The sequence below is a fragment of the Sciurus carolinensis genome, chromosome 3 (genome assembly GCF_902686445.1).
Source record: "Sciurus carolinensis chromosome 3, mSciCar1.2, whole genome shotgun sequence".
Lineage (NCBI taxonomy): Eukaryota > Metazoa > Chordata > Mammalia > Rodentia > Sciuridae > Sciurus > Sciurus carolinensis.
This window is the reverse complement of record NC_062215.1, coordinates 174,001,162-174,018,670: the sequence shown is the minus strand read 5'-3', so window position 1 is coordinate 174,018,670 and position 17,509 is coordinate 174,001,162.

Genomic DNA, 17,509 nt, shown 5'->3' with positions numbered 1-17,509 from the left:
GTCTTATAGCTACTGGTGCCCTAGGCCAGAGACCTGACTCTGGAGGTCCCAACAAACCAGGAACACACACAGCCCCCCAGATAAGCAGAGGAGGTACTGGTGAAAAACAGGAAAGGAAATGAATTACTGGCCATACCAGGAAGCCAAAGTGAGATCCAGCACCTCAGGCCTGTCTTCCGGGTCTGACAGGAGCTGTGGGTTTGAACAGAGAAGGCGCTGGGGCAGGGGTTGGAGGAACGCACAGCACGCAGCTTTGGTCATGCTGTGGTCTGGCTGATGGTTCTCCGTCTGATTCAGCCAGGCGGTTCTGACCTTATCACATAAGGGGCAATTTCCACTTGCCACTCGGGATATTTGTCTGGCAGACTGTGATCCTGGAAGGGGACCATGACAGGAGACTTCCAGGCGCCACTCCAGGGGGCCCGTCATAAGGGGTACAAGAGAGCTCAGGTAAATCAGGGCGATAAACAGTGTGTTACTAGTGTTCGGATGAACGCTCCTCAAACGACTAACACGCCCAGGCACAGATCTGCGCAGGGGCCTGAAGACAAATATGAATGGCCCCCAGTACCCACTTCCAAGCCCCCGCCATCAGCAGGCGGCCTCAGCTCCAGCTCGACTCTGGATAGTTCAGTTCCTTGTGACAGGCGCCTTTCCTGGGGGCTGTTTGAGTCTCAACCTAAGAGCTGTCTTCCCCAAGAATAAGCAATGAGACAGGCTGGGAGGCACTCCCGGCACCTAAGCCACAGTCCCGAGTCTCTGAGGTGGCATCCCCTCACTTCTGGTATATTCCGTTGGTCCCAGAGACCCGTGCTGGTAGGACGGTGTGGGTGCCAGCGGCGGGGATCACTTGGGCACTCCTGGAGCCTGGCTACCACACAGCAGCAGGAGAGGAAGGTGCTTGAAACTGGAACCTGCAGGAGGAAGTTGGAAGAGCATCCGGGGCTCCTGCCTGTTTCTTCCCCTCGGCCAGCAGTCTTGGAGCCCTCGTTCTGTTTGAAAGGAGAAAAAAAGAAAAAGAACTTTAGGTAATTCGGGTGGTTTGCTCTGTCTTAGGACAGGAAGGGTTTGCCTGGTTTGAGAGTGGCTGGTCCCCCCCTGCCCAGCTGGTGCTGGCGTCTGCTTCCGTCCAGGCGGTGCTGGGGTGGGCCTTTGCTAGGTGATGGGGCCATCGAGAAGGATCAGGGCCTCTCCAGTCTCACAGGCCTGCCTGGTCACCACGCCCCAGGTGGTCACAAGCAAGGCGCCCTCGTGCCTGGCCTCTTGGACTCTTGTTCTGTTGTCCACCGAAAGCTGAAGAGTCAAGGGGCCCCTGCCAGAGGCATGCTGATGACACGGCTGTGTTCCTGGACTTCCCAGCCTCCAGAAAGTGAGCCGAGATGAACTCTGTCCTGTGAAAAGTACCTGGTCTCAGGTATTTTTTTTTTTTTTAGCAACAAAATAGACAAAGATGTAGGGGGAAAGAAATTCCACGAATGTATCCCCTAGAGAGAATTTAATTGAAAAAGAAAAAAAATAGAATAGAAAAGAGCAAAGCTTATTGTCTGTAGTATGGATAAGTATTATTTTGTGGAACTTTTATTCTAGTTACAGATAAAGGTACACTTATAATTCATTACAGTATTCAATGCGATTCTAATTGGGGTTGTGACAGAAGCTGCCTTTCGATCAGACCTGAGTTTGTGGTAATTTGGGGTCTTAGAGAGGGGGCCTTCCGGAGGGGCTGGTCATCAGAAAGACCAAGTGGTTTGAGGTTGGAACTCCCAGCCCTGCCTCCACCGAGGGGAGGCAGCACTGGAGACAAAGCTATGTGCAAAGTCGTCCACAGGCAGACGGGGAGCGCCAGTGTGGCCAACTCAGCCACATGCAGGAGCCCTGGGAGGTGGGCCGCCTCTCCTCTTCCTTACCTTGCCGGCTTCATCTTCCACCTGGCGGCTCCTGAGCTGTAAATGTGAGGAAAGCGTTTCCTTGAGTTCTGTGAGCCATTCTAGAAAGTCACTTCAGCTAAGAAGAGGCTCATAAAACCCCTGGTTGAAGCCAGTCAGAAGTGTGGGTGGCATCTGAAGTAGGCGCAGTCCTGTGGGGCTGACCCTTTAACTGTGGATCCTGATGCTACCTGCAGATAAAGTGTTAAAAAGGAAGTGTGCAACCCCAGCTGGTGTCCGGAAAACCAAAGAACCCGTGTCACAACCACACTCTTGGTGTCAGTGTTGTGCCCAAAGGCTCGAGACCCCACAAGGACCACCAGAGACCACGATCAATGCAAGCAGCAAAGAGTCATTTATTAGCAAGTTCGAACCTGGTCCTCTGCGTCCTTAACCAGTGACGCTAAGAGAGGCCCCGAGCCCTCGTTAGCAGGGTTTTTTAATGAAAGGCAAGCAGTTTTACAGTGTTCTTTTAATTGGTTAACATTTGAACAGCTAAACATTAGTCTTCCTCTGGTTGGGTCCGGCCAATCTATTTGATTCTCATTGGGCCCTGCCAGAACTGAACGGTCCTAGTGGAAGAAGGGAGGAGGGAAGGGGTGAACTATGCAGGAGATGAGTCGGGGCTAAGCCCCACTCCCGTCCTTGATGGATAAGGTCTCCAGGCAACCGCACATTCCTTGGACAAATATCTCTTAACAGCCTTGGTAAGCACAGGGGCCCAGCAGTCCTGTTTGTCCTTGAGACAGTTAGCAGCACAGATACCACCCTGCTCTCGACATCAGAACCCTTGAGCACAGACAAACAGAGTGAGTTTTTTGTTTCTTTGTTTCTGTTTTTGTAACTTTGTAACTAACGCTGGACTTTTTCTTGATCATTTCCTTGCAAGAGGAATTGCTGAGTTAATAGGAATGGTGGACATCAGTGCTTTTTGTTGTGGTTGTTGCTTTGGGATCATCTTGCTTGTCTTTGTTGTATTGCTCCAGTTTTCTTTCTAGAACAACTTCACTGCTGGTTCACATGGTTTGGAAAGTGGCTTAGTCCTGCCCAGCACCGGATGTGGGCATTCGATCCCAGCCCAGCCAGTCAGAGTAATGCATTGCCCAGGACCATGTTAGTTCTGGGGTGTGCATGTGACCTAAGAGGGACCAATCAGAGCTAAGGATTGGTCCATCCGTAGAATTTCTGGGAAAGAGAAACTTCCTGCTGAACATAAACGTGCAGACAGGAGGGCCATCTTACCACCATAGGAGAAGCTCTAGCTGAAAAGAAAACCAGAGGTCAAAGTATGACTGAGAAATAGGAAGAGAATATACCCTCTGCCTGAGGCCTCCTTTGAGACTTTGCATTTGGAGGAACCTATAATTTCTGTTTCTTATTTTACTCAGTTTGAATTGGGTTTCTGACCAATAAAAGGATACATTGTAAGGTTTTTGATACAGTTTGCCTCTTTACCTTCCAAATAAGGTTGCATTGATGGCTGTCTTTTTTTCTTGGGCTCTTTCTGAGACTCATTAAAACAAAAGCTTCCCCATTTTTGTCTTTCGTTATCATTATAGAAGGCAGAGTATCTTTTCAAATGCTTAGAGGCTATTTATATTTTTTCTTTTGTTAGTATCCTTTATTACCTTTCCCTCATTTTCCTATTCATCAGGAAAGAAAATTCTAAATGAGAATTTCTGTCTCTATTGCAAAGTCATTTACCAATACAAAATCACGTGATGTTGCCATTGTGATTCTTGGATTAAATCCCTTTCAGAAGATTGAATAGGACAGAGGATAGGAGCAAAATTAAAAGGATTAGCATCCATTTAACTATATGACTGTCTTCTATTGACATTAGGGAACAAAGTAATTTCTATTAAATAAAAGTCAAGAGCCTCAAATATTTATGAAGTCTGTTCTACCTGCAAAATAACAGGCAAAACAGGAGGGAAATTATATTAATAAATGAAGCAAAGTTTTACCCTATTGATTTCCTGGAAAAATAAAATCCAAATCTCCCCAAACTTAGAAATAATTACAGCCTCAAACCGAAGACAGTGAGCATTTAGCTTTTGGCTATACCTTAAACTTTCACGACAACAGGAACAAAGAAGAGGAAAGAAAGCCAGAACTCAGAGCCACAGAAGTTTTAGGATGGTCAGCTCCACTTTTTTCTAAATGAGACAAGTACAGATTTTTCTGCTTTTCAAATTTTATTTGTGTAGATTCCCACTCTGCCTCTTTCTTTTTTCTTTTTTTCTCTTTCTTTCCTTCCTTCTTTCCTTCCTTCTTTTCTTTCTTCTTTCTTTCTTTTTCCTGGTACTGTGGATTGAATCCAGGGGCGCTTAAATACTGAGCCACATCCCAGCCCTTTTTTTCTATTTTATTGAGAGACAGGGTCTCACTGAGTTATTTAGGGCCTCGCTAAGTTACAAAGGCTGGCTTTGAACTCGAGATCCTCCTGCCTCAGCCTCCTAAGCTGCTGGGATTACAGCATGCGCCACCACGCCCGGCAGCTTTCATTTTTAATACCTGTTTTGTACAAAGTCATGACTAGCTAGGGATATGTATATACATCTTAATGTGAAAAATAATATGATAAATGTAGCTACATCCTCTTGAGTTTTAACAATGGGAGGACTATGCCTGTGTTCCAGTGCGACTGTTCTCAAGGAAGAGGAGAGTTGAGTGGCAAAAAAAGAAGGGATATAATTTGTTTATTGGGGAACTTCTACTTGCAATTAAAAAGATTTGTTGTCGATGGATGTCTGCCTAAGTCTCATTTCTTTTTAATTCTACAAACAACAAAATCATCTCAGAAAAATGATTGCATCACGCCTTAGTGTCAGAGGTGACACTAATAGTTGGAGAACAGGTGACAGTTAATAGTTTATCATTACAAGAGCACTCTTTTTTCTTTTTGTACTAGAGCTTGTACCCATAGATCTCTACAATGGAGCTAACGTCCTCTGTCCTTTTTACTTTGAGACAGGGTCTTGCTAAAAGCTGCTGAGGCTGTCCTTGAACTTGTGATCCTCAGCCTCCTGAGTTGCTCAATGGCACTGACTTATTGTCAACTTCTCCATTAGAGCCACTGTGGTTTTTTTCAATTTTTTTTTAACTTGGCATCATCTAAATTGGTAAACCAGTACATTCTGTAATTTTCTTACCAGGAAAACAGGAAATAGTTTTACATAGTCATTCACTGAAAATTGAGAAAATGGAAACAATGTTTTGAGCTATTTAGAAATAATATTTTCTTCTTCGTCTTGTTTGTTTGTTGTTTGGTACCTGGGATTGGACCCAGGGGTGCTTAATCACTGAGCCACATCCCCAGCCCTTTAAAAAAATATATTATTTAGAGATAGGGTCTTGCTAAGTTGCCTAGGGTCTCCCTAAGTTGCTGAGGCTGATTTTGAAGTCACGATCCTCCTGCCTTAGCCTCTCAAGCTGCTAGAATTACAGGCCAGCGCCTCCACGCCCTGTTAGAAAGAATATATATTTTTTCTATCTAGAGAAAGATAGAAGGTGGAGCCACCACTTCCTCTTCATCAGTCCCCAGAGGACTGAAGGCAGTATGTCACAGACCTTGCCCACCTTGACCCCTGACTGCTCACTTCCTGCCACAGCCCAGCCCAGGCAAGTGAGAGGAAGCCGAGATGATGATCCTCCCCTGTTAAAAGTTGATTGAACTTGGTGGTGAATTGAGAACAGATGGAGGCGAGGCCCAGAAGAGGGATAATGACACAGGATAAGTTTACCACTTCCAGTGCTGGTGGGAAGTGCTTAATATTTTAAAAGCATATTTAAATATTCAGAGACATTTCTCTTCTCCCAGGGCAGGTGACAGAATGTACTGTGACTCGCTGAGAGCTGACAAAAAGAAGTTACATGGTTAAAGGGTTTAGTTACCCTGGCAGTTTCAGGTTGGCGTCATTAGCTGGCCAGCTGGGTCGTATTCCCTTTTTGGATCGCATCAGTTTTGAATATGTGTGCAAATATTTTCAGATAGAATTTTGCGGTAGCCTGGCTTATCTGCTCTTTATCTTTCCCTACGATGGATAGAATGGCAGTTGTCTCTGCATTGGTCCAGTTTGATTGTTGAACAGATGCAGAAAGTGATGGAACAGGTGTCTGTTGGGTAATGCTCTCTGAATTCCATCGTCTGGAGACGGCCAAGGTCTCAGCAAGCATCTGATCCCTGTTTCTCATGTTACAGACGAAGAAAGGAGTCAAGACAGGCTCAAGGACCTGCTTGTATTGCTCTTATTGGCAGAGTCACCGTTAGAACCCAGGACTGAAGCCTGACCTCTCCTCAATGCTAAATCTGTCTCCCAATCCTCAACCAGCATCCTCCTCCTCACCCACGGGCTCCTCCCGTGCTTCAATCCATTCTTTCAGAATTTTATTGAAGCCTTCTTCTAATTTTCTAGTAACTTCTTCTGGAAGATCATTTTATGTTTATTTTCCATCTCTGACTTATGAATCCAGTGACAAAAATATCCAATAGAAGTATCTCTGCCCTGGTGTTTCTATCACTAGAGAATTAGGATGGCTTGTAGAAATGGCTGTCCTGGGGAGTTTTTCACCTCCTCTCCCTCCTGTTTTTCCTAAGTTCATGATTGGTTATTTCACAGAAATCTTTCTTAAGCCACCATCCAAGGGAACAGAAAACATGGATGGCTTCTCTAAGTGGCCTTCAAGGAACGCTGAGGTGACATTGTCTCCAGAGAGGAGGCTGTGTCTAAGTAGGAGACCGTATCTTGCTGTGGAGCTGAAGTCTCCTCCCTTCCTCAGGGATTTTCATTCCTAAACTAGCCTTTTGTAACCATTCTAGTCACATCAAATCCCCTTTTCCTGAGGAGGTCCTTAACATTCTCAGAGTGCATTCCCATCTCCTCTGACTTCCCCATTTCGACACTTTTCTTCTCTAAGCTACACCACGGTGGTCCTGCCATGTCCCTATGACATCACGCATGCTATCCATTCTCCCTCAAACACCTGATACGGTGTCTCTTGATGTTCTGATGCAGTTTTAAACTGAAAGCATCATCCTGTGGCCAACACCTGGTTATTCCATGTTGGGCCCAGGTGTTAACAGGTTGCCCTCGGGGAGTTCTAATTGGTGGGTTTGAAGCAGGCAGGCGTGAGTGCCAGTTCATGGTGTGACTGAGAGGTGGTCACTGGCACATCTGGATGGTCCGTGTGGGGTCTAAGTGTCAGCGGGTTCAGCCGGGTGGACTGTACTGGAGTACATCTATAGGACGTGATCATTAGGAGGCGGTTCCAAAAGGCAGGTGTCTGGATTAATCACATGGGGAAACTGGTGGGAGGGGTCGAACTGGACACTGTGGCCAGGGAAATAAACCCTGCTCTGTTATGAGAAAGTTAGACTTCTACTTAAAAATGCACAGGAAGGCAACCTGAAATTCTAAGTATTTGCTACACTGATTTTAACTTACTCGGAAACTACAGTAACGAAGGCAGTGTGATATTGGGAAGGGGCTATGTATTGCCACATAGCTCCTCGGAACAGAATGCAGAGTCCAGAACCAGCCCCACGTGTATATGGCCAACTGATTCCTAGACAAAGATGAAAAAGTTCATTCATGGAGAAAAGACTGTTTTCAGCAAAGAGCACAGGAATAATTGGACATGCGTGGGTCATAACGGAGCTTGGAAAGAAACCTCACACCTTACCTAAAAATCAACTTGAATCGGAGATAGATCACCAGGTAAAACATAAAACCATAAAGCAAGGTTGTGAGGAGGGTGAGCGCAACTCCAGACGTGACCCAGAGCAGGAAGAGCTCCTTCGGTTTTGTGCCAGGGCACCTCCCTCACCTCACCCTACTCTAGGCTTTGTATTTTTTTTTTTTTTTTTTTTTGGTGGTGCTGGGGATTTGAACCCAGATCCTTCTGCATGCAAGGCAAGCACTCTACCAACTGAGCCATATCCCCAGCCCTCTAGTATAAGCTTTGGAAAGAAAACATGGGGCGTCTTTGTGCTGCAGCTCAGCCCCAGAGTTGTTAGACATAGAAGCATAATCTAGGATGGAAAAAAAAAATTCAATAAATTAGAATTCATCAAAATTAAGAACTTTTGTGAAAGACACTGTTTAGAGAATTAAAGGACAAGCAATGATCTGGGAAATTGTATTTGCAAAACATATGTTTGACACAGGACTCCTAAATAGATTTATATGCATCCCATATCTATCCTGGCATGTTGTATACAGAATATGTAAAGAACTCTCAAAATAGGACAAGAAAAGAAACAATCTGATCACAAAGTGGGCAAGAGAATATTTACCAAAGAGAATCCTACAGTCTGAGTGTGTCCCCCAAAAGTTCTAGGTTGAAACTTAGTCAATGGGATAGCATTAAGATGTGAGGACATCAGGAGGAGGTGATTAAGTCATAGAGATGGGATTAGGCCCTTTATAAGGGGCTCGAGGGAGTGGCTTTTCCTTTTCATCCTCCCTCCTTATGAGACCCTGTTTCAAGATAAAAAATTAAAAAGGGTTGGGAATGCTGCTCAGTGGCAAAGCACTCCTGGATTCAATCCCTGGTAGCAAAATAAATTGATAAAAACATAGGCCCGTGCTCTCAAAAAGTCTATTTTACTAGATGTCAATCATGTTAATTTAACAAATAAAAGTTATGCATATAAAAGAACACACATATCTTTAGAGTATAACTGGATGACTTTTCACAAATTGAAGGAACCTACGTAGCCAGCACCAAGATCAAGAAATGAAGGATTATCAGAACATGAGAGGTCTCCCTTGTCCCCTGTTGCATCTATCACCCCACAACCCCAAGGCTACGGGGTTGGACTTCTAACAGCACAGATGAGTTTTGTCTGCTTTAGTACTTAACACAGATCACGTGCTGTCAAACAGTAAGTTGTCTTTACGATTTCTTTAAGAAGAAATTTAGAACATATGGTTACTGTAAACGGGACTTCAATGAAAACATCCTAATGGGTGTTTCGACAAAGGACTCCTAAATAGATTTATAGGCATTCTATGTATATCCTGAAGAAATATCAGTGGGCTAGTTAATGTTTGTCTTGGTGGGTAGATAAGAGAGCAGTGGTAAAGACAGTTGCTGCTTCTAGAGAGAGAATGTTCTGGAGTCTGCCTTGGTGGCCACTGCATGAGGTAGTCCTCAGTATAGCAGAAAATCACATAAATACTTGTTTACCCTTGATTTAGAGAGGTTTGAGACCATGCCCCCAGGGACTCAGTAAGGAGAATGCACTCTCTGAGCCCAAGACTCCTTGGCCTGGGTCTCTTCACCTAACGTACAGAGCTGGAGACATTTCCAGCTACCTGCTTCCCTTCGCCCCATTCAGAATCCTCACTCATCTGCCACGAGCATTCCTTGTTTCTCTCCCGTGTTCACTGGTGCCCTGCAGGTCCAGATTCTCATGGTACAAGGTCTTCTGTCTCCTTGTATTTGCTGATCCAGCAGTTTGATGGATGGCCTTGCAGAGGTTAGGAATGTATCTCTTAAAAATGGCCCAAAGTTGGGCTGAGGATGTAGCTAGCTCAGTAGAGTGCTTGCCTTGCATGCACAAAGCCCTGGGTTCAATCTCCAGCACCACCAAAAAAAAAAAAAAAAAAAAAAAAAAAAGGCCCAAAGTGAAAGGGACTTGGAATGGACATGGGGGAGAACACAGGCAGGGCAACCTGAGATGTGACCCTCGGGAGCTACCAAAACATAGCGTCCTGCCTTGCCTCTGGGAACAGGAAATGCACGGTCCTTCATCTCGTATTACCTGTCTGGTTCATCACTTGCCTTTGAAACAGCAATACTCTCTGGAAACCTAACACCCCGAACTCTTGGCTCAGAAGGAAGCCATCGACACCCTGACACACTACCTGTGAAGACGGGAGGAGTCTCCTCTCGTGGGTTCATTTTCTTAGAGAGAACATACAGTAACTATTAGTTCCATTCTAATCTTCACCTTTTCCTTCCTTTGGTTTGCTTTGGGCTTGAACTGCTCTTCTTTTTCTCGTTCCTCAAGGTAGAAGTACCAAATCGAGGTAGCTTATTGATTTGGAATTTTTCTTCTTTTTTAATATAAGTGCTATAACTATACCTTTCTGCCTTAGCACTATTTTCAATACTTTCTATGATGTGTTTGTGTTTTTATTTATCTTAAAGTATTTTCTAATTTCCCTTATGACTTCATTTTTGGTCCCTTGGTTATTCAGGAGTGTGTTATTTACCTCATATTTATAAATTTTCCACATTTTTGCTATTGGTTTCTAATTTCATTCCATTATGATCGTGGAGCATAATATGTTTGATTTCAACTCTTTTAAACTTATTGTGATATATCTGGGAGAATTTTAAACTCTTGAAAAGAATGGATTTTCTGCTTTTGTTGGGTGAAGTTTTCTGTAGATGGCTGTTAGGACTAATTGATTAATAGTGTTGAAGTCTTCTCTTGTTGATCTTCTGCTTCAGTTATTTTATCTGTTGTTGAAAAGGGGTATTGGAGTATTCAGCTGTTATCCCGTTCTTCCTTCAGTTCTGTCAGTTTTGCTTCATGTATTTATTTGGGGGCTGTGTTGTTAGGTGTATATATGTTTATAAATATTGTCTTCCTAATGTATATTGACCCCATTATCATTACAACATGTCTTTGTCTCTAGTAACAATTTTTATCTTTGAGTCTAATTTGTCTGATTTTAGTATACTCAGTCTTGCTGTCTTTTTTCTTTTTTTTAGTTGCAGATGGTCACAATACCTTTATTTTATTTATTTACTTTTATATGATGCTGAGGATTGAGCCCAGTGCCTCACATGTGCTAGGCAAGCACTCTACCACTGAGCTACAACCCCAGCCCTTGCTGTCTTTTGATTACTGTTTATGTGGCATTTATTCTTCCATCCTTTTACTTTAAATGTATTTGTGTTCTTGAATGTAAAGTGTCTCTCTTATAGATAACATATAGTTAGCATATGCTTTAAAAAAAAGTGCATTCTGTCCATCTCTACCTTTTGATTAGATTATTTAGTTCATTTACATTTAATGTAATTACCAATGAGGTAGGACTTAGGTCTGCCATTTTTCTATTTGTTGCTTATATGTTTTACTTCACTCTCTCTTCCTCTATTGTTGCCATATTTTGCATTAAATAAATGTTTTCAAATATACCATTTGAATTATCTTATCCCTTTTAAAGTTATTTTCTTAATGGTTGCTCTCAGAATTACACTTAATATCTTAAGACAATCTAGTTGAATTAATACTGAGTTAATTTCAATAATACATAAAAACTTTGACCCAATATAATTCTGTTTCCTCCTATGTCTATTGTGGTCATAAATTACATTTTATACATTATAGGCTTATCAAATCATCTCTATAATTTTGATGTATTACAATTGTCTATTCAGTCATTTGGAGAAAAGTTACAAAAATACATTTTCACTACCTTTCATATTTACTACTTACTGGTGTAGTTGCTTACACCAGTGCTCTTTCTTTGTGTGGGTTTGAGTTACTGTCTAGTGTTCTTTCATTTCATTCCAATGATTTCTTTGGTATTTCTTATAGAGCAGGTTTGCTAGTGATGAATTCCCTCACTTTTTTATCTTAATATTTAAGAGTATCTTACTTGATTTTTTTGTTTTTGAGTGATAGTTGTGTTGGACACAAAATTCTTAGTTGACTTTTTTTTTTTCAGCACTTTGTATATGCTCTGGCCTATAATGTTTCTGATATGAAGTTAATTGCTGTGATAGTCAGCTCTCTGACACTATCACAAAATACCTCAAATCATTAACTTACAAAAAGAAAATATTTATTTTGGCTCAAGTTTTGAGGTTCTAGTCCAGGAATGGGCAGACTCTTTGCCTCGTGCCTCTGGTGGTGTACCAGATGGAGTGGCAAGGAATGCATGGCTGAACAAACCCACTTACATCTCAAGTTGGAAGCCAAAAAGAGAAGGCCCGAATGGGTCAGGGTCCCCAGATCACCTTCAGAAGCATGCCCTGAATGACCTAAGGATCTCCCACTGGGTTCCACTTCCTGCAGGTTCCGCCAACTCCCAATAGTGTCACCTGGACCAGTCCTTTACCACAGGGACCTCTGTGGGTCTCACCATAGCAACCATTAATATTGAGGAATGCTCGTACACAATAGGTCATTTTTCTCTCGTTGCTTTTAAGATTCTCTTTGTAGTTTGTTGAGCTTTTTGAATAGGCAGAATAATGTTTTTCACTAAATCTTAGAAGTTTTAAAGACCAGATATTTCTTCCAATATTCTGTTTCCCCCCTTCTTTCTCTTCTCTCCTCTGGGACTCCCATAATGCCTATGTTGGTACAATCTGAGGTGTCTTGTAAGTTTCTGAGGCTCTATTCATTTCTCTGGTCTTTTTATTGCTCAGACTGAATAACCTCAGTTTCCCTACCTTCAAGTTCACTAATTCTTTCTGCCTGTTCAAATCTGCTGTTGAACTCCTGTGGTTACTCTACTTTTCTACTTCAGAAATTATTTTTTCTCATAATTTTCATTCCTTTACTGATATTCTTACTTGCTGAGACATTTTACTTAATGCTTCCTTTAATTTGTTTAGACCTTACTTTAGTTTTTCATATATTGTTTTTTTCATTTCTTTGAATGTATTTGTTATAGCTCTTTTAAAATTTTTGTTTAGGAAGTACCATGTTCACAATTCTATCTATTGCTTTTTTCCTGGGAATAAGTTGTACTTTATGTGTTTCGTATTTTTGTTTGTTTGTTTGTTTACAATTAACTCTTTCTAATAACATAATGTAAGGATTCTGGAAGTCAGATTTTTTTTTCCCTCTCTCTCTCTCTCTCTCTCTCTCTCTCCAGGTTTGTTGCTGTTAGTTGTCATTATTTGTTTAGTGGCCTTTCTGGAAGAATTCTGTAGAGTCCACATTCCTTCTGTTGGATGGTCATTGAAATATCAGCTTGGTTAGCTTGACTGACATCTAACGATTGGACAGAGATTTCTTTAAATGCATGAAATGGTAACTCTCCCAGCCTTTGTCAAGGGACCCTGCACATGAGTGTGCACGTGTGTTTGTGTGTGTGTGCGTGTCTGTATGTAGGGCATGCTTTCAGTGGTTTGGCAGGCAGTTTACAGCTTTGCCTCAGCCTTCCCTTCTGGCTTATGGAGAAACTCAAATCCAGCGGGAGGTGGGAGACAGGGGCCTTCTTAAGCCTTTCTTGGGCATGTGGGCCTGCACACATGTCATCTGTATTCCTGGAAATAGGTTGGAGCTTTTGGACATCTTCAAGTTCACTATTCTTTCTGAGATTCAGCTACTTTTCTTAAATAAGTGTTCTTCAAATGTTTGGATGCCTTTGGTTGATTTCCAGAGTTCTTAAAATGTTGGTTTAAAAAAAAAAAATGTTGGTTTTGACAGTTTAAAAAAAAATATATATATATATATATAAAATCAAAGTAAGCAATAATGACAGGTTTATTTAAAATTTCTATTAGAGAAAACCCACAAGTTTTGGAATAAATGTACTCATGTATGAGAGCATAAGTGAAAAAAAATATAACAGAAGAAAATAAAACCATAGTACAAAAAAATTTTTAAAGTTTGAAATGGATTTAAGCAGGGATGTTCTTTAAAATCCTCCAAATATTTAACAGTTACTAGGTTTGACAAATAATTTGTTTGAAAACGAAAACCTATTTCTGTACTGTAAACTCCATAAAACTGCCTGTTAAATTCAAACACTCGACATAACTGGTATTGAAATACATAGGCTGTCAATTTCAGAATATCAGGAATTACTCATTTGTTCTCACAGTTATTTGGATTAACCAGCTGCATTATTCTTTTGGGGAAGAGGACAGAATACATAAAGAAAAAAAAAATCTCTAAAAAAATTGAAACAGCCAAACTCAGACTTCAGTTTTTTTAAAGGCAACAAACTGAATTTTACAGTATATTCTACATTTGCCATTGTCACTTCCACTTCCCCTTTCCTCCCCACCTCAAATACTCCTGAATTCACTAGTATAATCAAAACATATATATATTTTTAGTTGTAGGTGGACACAATACCTTTCATTTTTATTTTTATGTGGTGCTGAGAATCAAACACAGCGCCTCCCTCATGCTAGGCGAGGGCCCTACCACTGAACCCCAGCCCCACCCCCGGTTTTGACAGTTTTTGCCAGTGCTATCATTGCTTTTATAGAGGAGTATATTTTCCGAGGTCCTTACTACACCAGAGGAGCTTTCACAACACTTACTTAACAGATGTGAGACAGTGAGAGTATGCAGGTGAGCGTGGGCCTGGGTGTGGAGAGTTCAGCCACCACGGTAAGCACGGTGTGTAGAAAGTTCCACCCACCTCACTTTTATAAATACTACTTTTATAAGAAACACTTCCTTGCTTACATGTAAAATTGCATCGCCACAGAGCTGTCCTGGTGGGATGGAGAGTGTGTATGTGCAGATAACTGCCTGAACTCTTTTTAAAAAATGCATCTGACCATGGGAGAGAAGAGGGTCATCAAATCTCTTTTCTTCCCCAGGGGACGCGCTCTGAATGAGAACTTTGCCGGGGGAGGGAGGTCTGGGGAGAAGTGCGTGTCAGCAAAGAAGGGCCGAGGCACTAAAGGTGGGGCACTTCTATGGTCCAAATTTCTTTGGTGGAGAAATTGGAGCTGATGGTGTGTGTGTGTGTGAGAGAGAGAGAGAGAGAGAGAATGCATATGTGCACATGGTGTTCATGGGAGTGGGGAGGAGTCGGAGAGGCTACTTCTGGACTGGAAGGAAGGCAGGAACCTGCCCTCGGTGGAGGATCTCCTTGGAAGGGTCCTTCTTTCTGTTGAGCTAACCTAAGGTACTTGTAGGTAGAAATTATGTTATACAAGTCAGAAGAAAGAAAAATAGTGTTTTAGCCAGATTTTTCATCACTGTGACCAAAAGACCTGACAAGAACAACCTAAAGGAGGAAAAGTTTATTTTGGCTCATGGTTTCAGAAGTTCAGTTCGTGGTCAGCCAATTCCATTGCTCTGGGCCCAAGTGAGGCAGAACATCATGGCAGAAGGGCAAGACTGAGGAAAGGAGTTGAGGGCATAGTCTCCAGGAAGTGAAGAGAGAGAGAGAGAGAGAGAGAGAGAGAGAGAGAGAGAGAGAGAGAGAGAGAGAGAGAGAGAGAGAGAGAAAGAGAGAGAGAGAGAGACTGAGAGAGCTCACCAGGAACAAAATATAAACCCCAAGGCATGATCCCAATCACTTATCTCCTCCTGCCACCTCCTACCTGCCAGTTACCACCCAGTTAATCCATATCAGTGGATTAATCCACTATTAGATTACAACTCTCATAATCAGTCATTTCACCTCTGAACATTCTTGCATTGTCTCACACATGAGCTCTTGGGGAACCTCATGTCTAAACCATAATATTCAGTAACCCAAATTAGAGTGAAGTAATAACTTCAAATATTTCTGACTTATTATTTTGGAAAGCATTTTTTCCCTTTATAAATACAAGATAAAACAAAAAAAACCATTGGTTCCCACAAAGAGATGTAATATCTTTACTTTTTACCTTTGGTGTTAGAACAAATGTCCCAATCCTGGCACTTAATCACAAGGTCTTTCTGGAAATAGCCCATTGTGGCTCCATATAGGGAATAAGCATCTTCTTGCGTGTCAAGTTCAGGCTACATGTGGATGGGTTTGGATCACTGTCACCAACATTCATAATGAAGGATGGATGAAGCATGTCGAAAAATCCTTTTACTTGAGAACTGATCAGAAGCTCCACTAAGACCAGAAGCTGGGTTTTCCATACCACTTGGTATTTGCACATCAAGTGAGCTGAAACTCACACGGATGAGCTCAGGAGCTCTTTCAGGTACCCTTATTTCCATGCAGGTTAATTTATCCCTTTACTTTTCAACCCCAAGGCCAATTTCTAATCTGGGCCAAATAGTGGTCCAAGTAAGTTTCCATCAGTGTCTTAACCCTCTTGCCCAGGCACTTAAAACTCTAGACCTGCAGAGAGTGTGTGCTTTCTGTTCAACCCTTGTCCAAATTTACTTTCAAATGTTCCACTCATACCCGGAGGCAAATGACTAATAACAGTGTACATCTCTTTCCGAGGATGCTTGGAAAGGAAGATTGACAAAGTCTTCAAAAGTAGCTCAAGTTGTACATGGAGAATAGCAGGTGACCCCCCATGGGTAGACACCCCATTGCTCTATAAGCGTTGTCTCGGGGGGAAGGCGAGGCTACATCAGAGCTGGGAGGGAACCATGCCCCGATGGACCAGTGACGTTTACTGTGGGTTAGTAAGGAGTTCCCTGGGTACGCAGGACCCATGGCCAAGCCTGGCACAGGGGCAGATGTCTGCAGTACAGGTCATGGGTTTGATTACGAGCCCTGTCCCTGACTTACGGACTGAGTTACCGAGGGAGTTAAATGAGAAACCATGAATTAATGAGGCAAATGTGCGTGGGAGTGTTCAGCAGGAGCGTGCGATTAGCAAGCAGTTCTGCTTCCTGGGCTGCAAATTCCCTGAGAACTCACAAATCCTTTCTTCATTTTTGTATTCCAGCACAGTGCAAAACTGCAGTAGGCTCTCCGTAAATATTTTTTGAGCTAATAATGCACACAGCCTGCAAGATCAGGGTAAGGAGCTATAAACCTAGTGGTTGGATCTGAATGTGCAGCTCAATAAGTAGGAAAGATTTTGGGGTCCCTGGAGTTTAAAGGCTCTTGAAAGTCACCCTTTATGGTTTTTCTTCCTCTTCCTTTAACTTGAAGAATTATTATTAAGGTAAAATACACAAGGAAGTGTGCTATCATGAGAGTATGATTTCCACGAGTTCACATGCCCGGGTAACTTCCATGCATGTAAAAAATCAAGCCACCAACAGCTCCCCAGGACTTGGCGTTGCCTCATTCCATCATCAGCTACTTCTGTCCTGAGTTCTATGTGTCTTGTGACATCCAGCCATGTTGTTTCATAAAAATGTAACTTGATCATTTTTGTTACTGCATCATATTCTAGTGTGTGAATACACTGTAACTTGTTCATCCATGCACCGGTTGATGGACATTTACATTGTCACCAGTTTTGGTCTATTACAAATAAAACTACTGTCAACATTCAGCAAATGTCTTTTGGTGCTTTTGACCCATATTTCCACTGACAGTAAAACGTGGGAGTGAAATTACCAAGTCATAGGGTGTGATTCTCTTTGACTTTTTGACTCCATTCAAAAGTCATCCAAGGTGGTGGTGCCAGTCTGCATTGTCACCACCTTGTGTGTGAACCACCATTCCCTGTGTCTCATCAGCACTCGTCATTGTCACTCTTAAATTTTAGCCATTCTCTGGATAAAGAAAATGTTGTACCACAATGGAGTTGTGTTCAGTCACAGAGAATGAATTGTCATTCGCAGGAAAATGCATGGAATGCAGAGCATCAAGTTAAATGAAATACTCCAGACTCGGAAAGTTGAGGGTCATGTTTTTCTCGTACGTGAAAGGTAGAGGGGAAAAAAGGGACCTCGTGAAACTGTAAGGAGAGAAATGAAAGAAGGGAAGAGAGAGCCAGGGGAGGTGGCC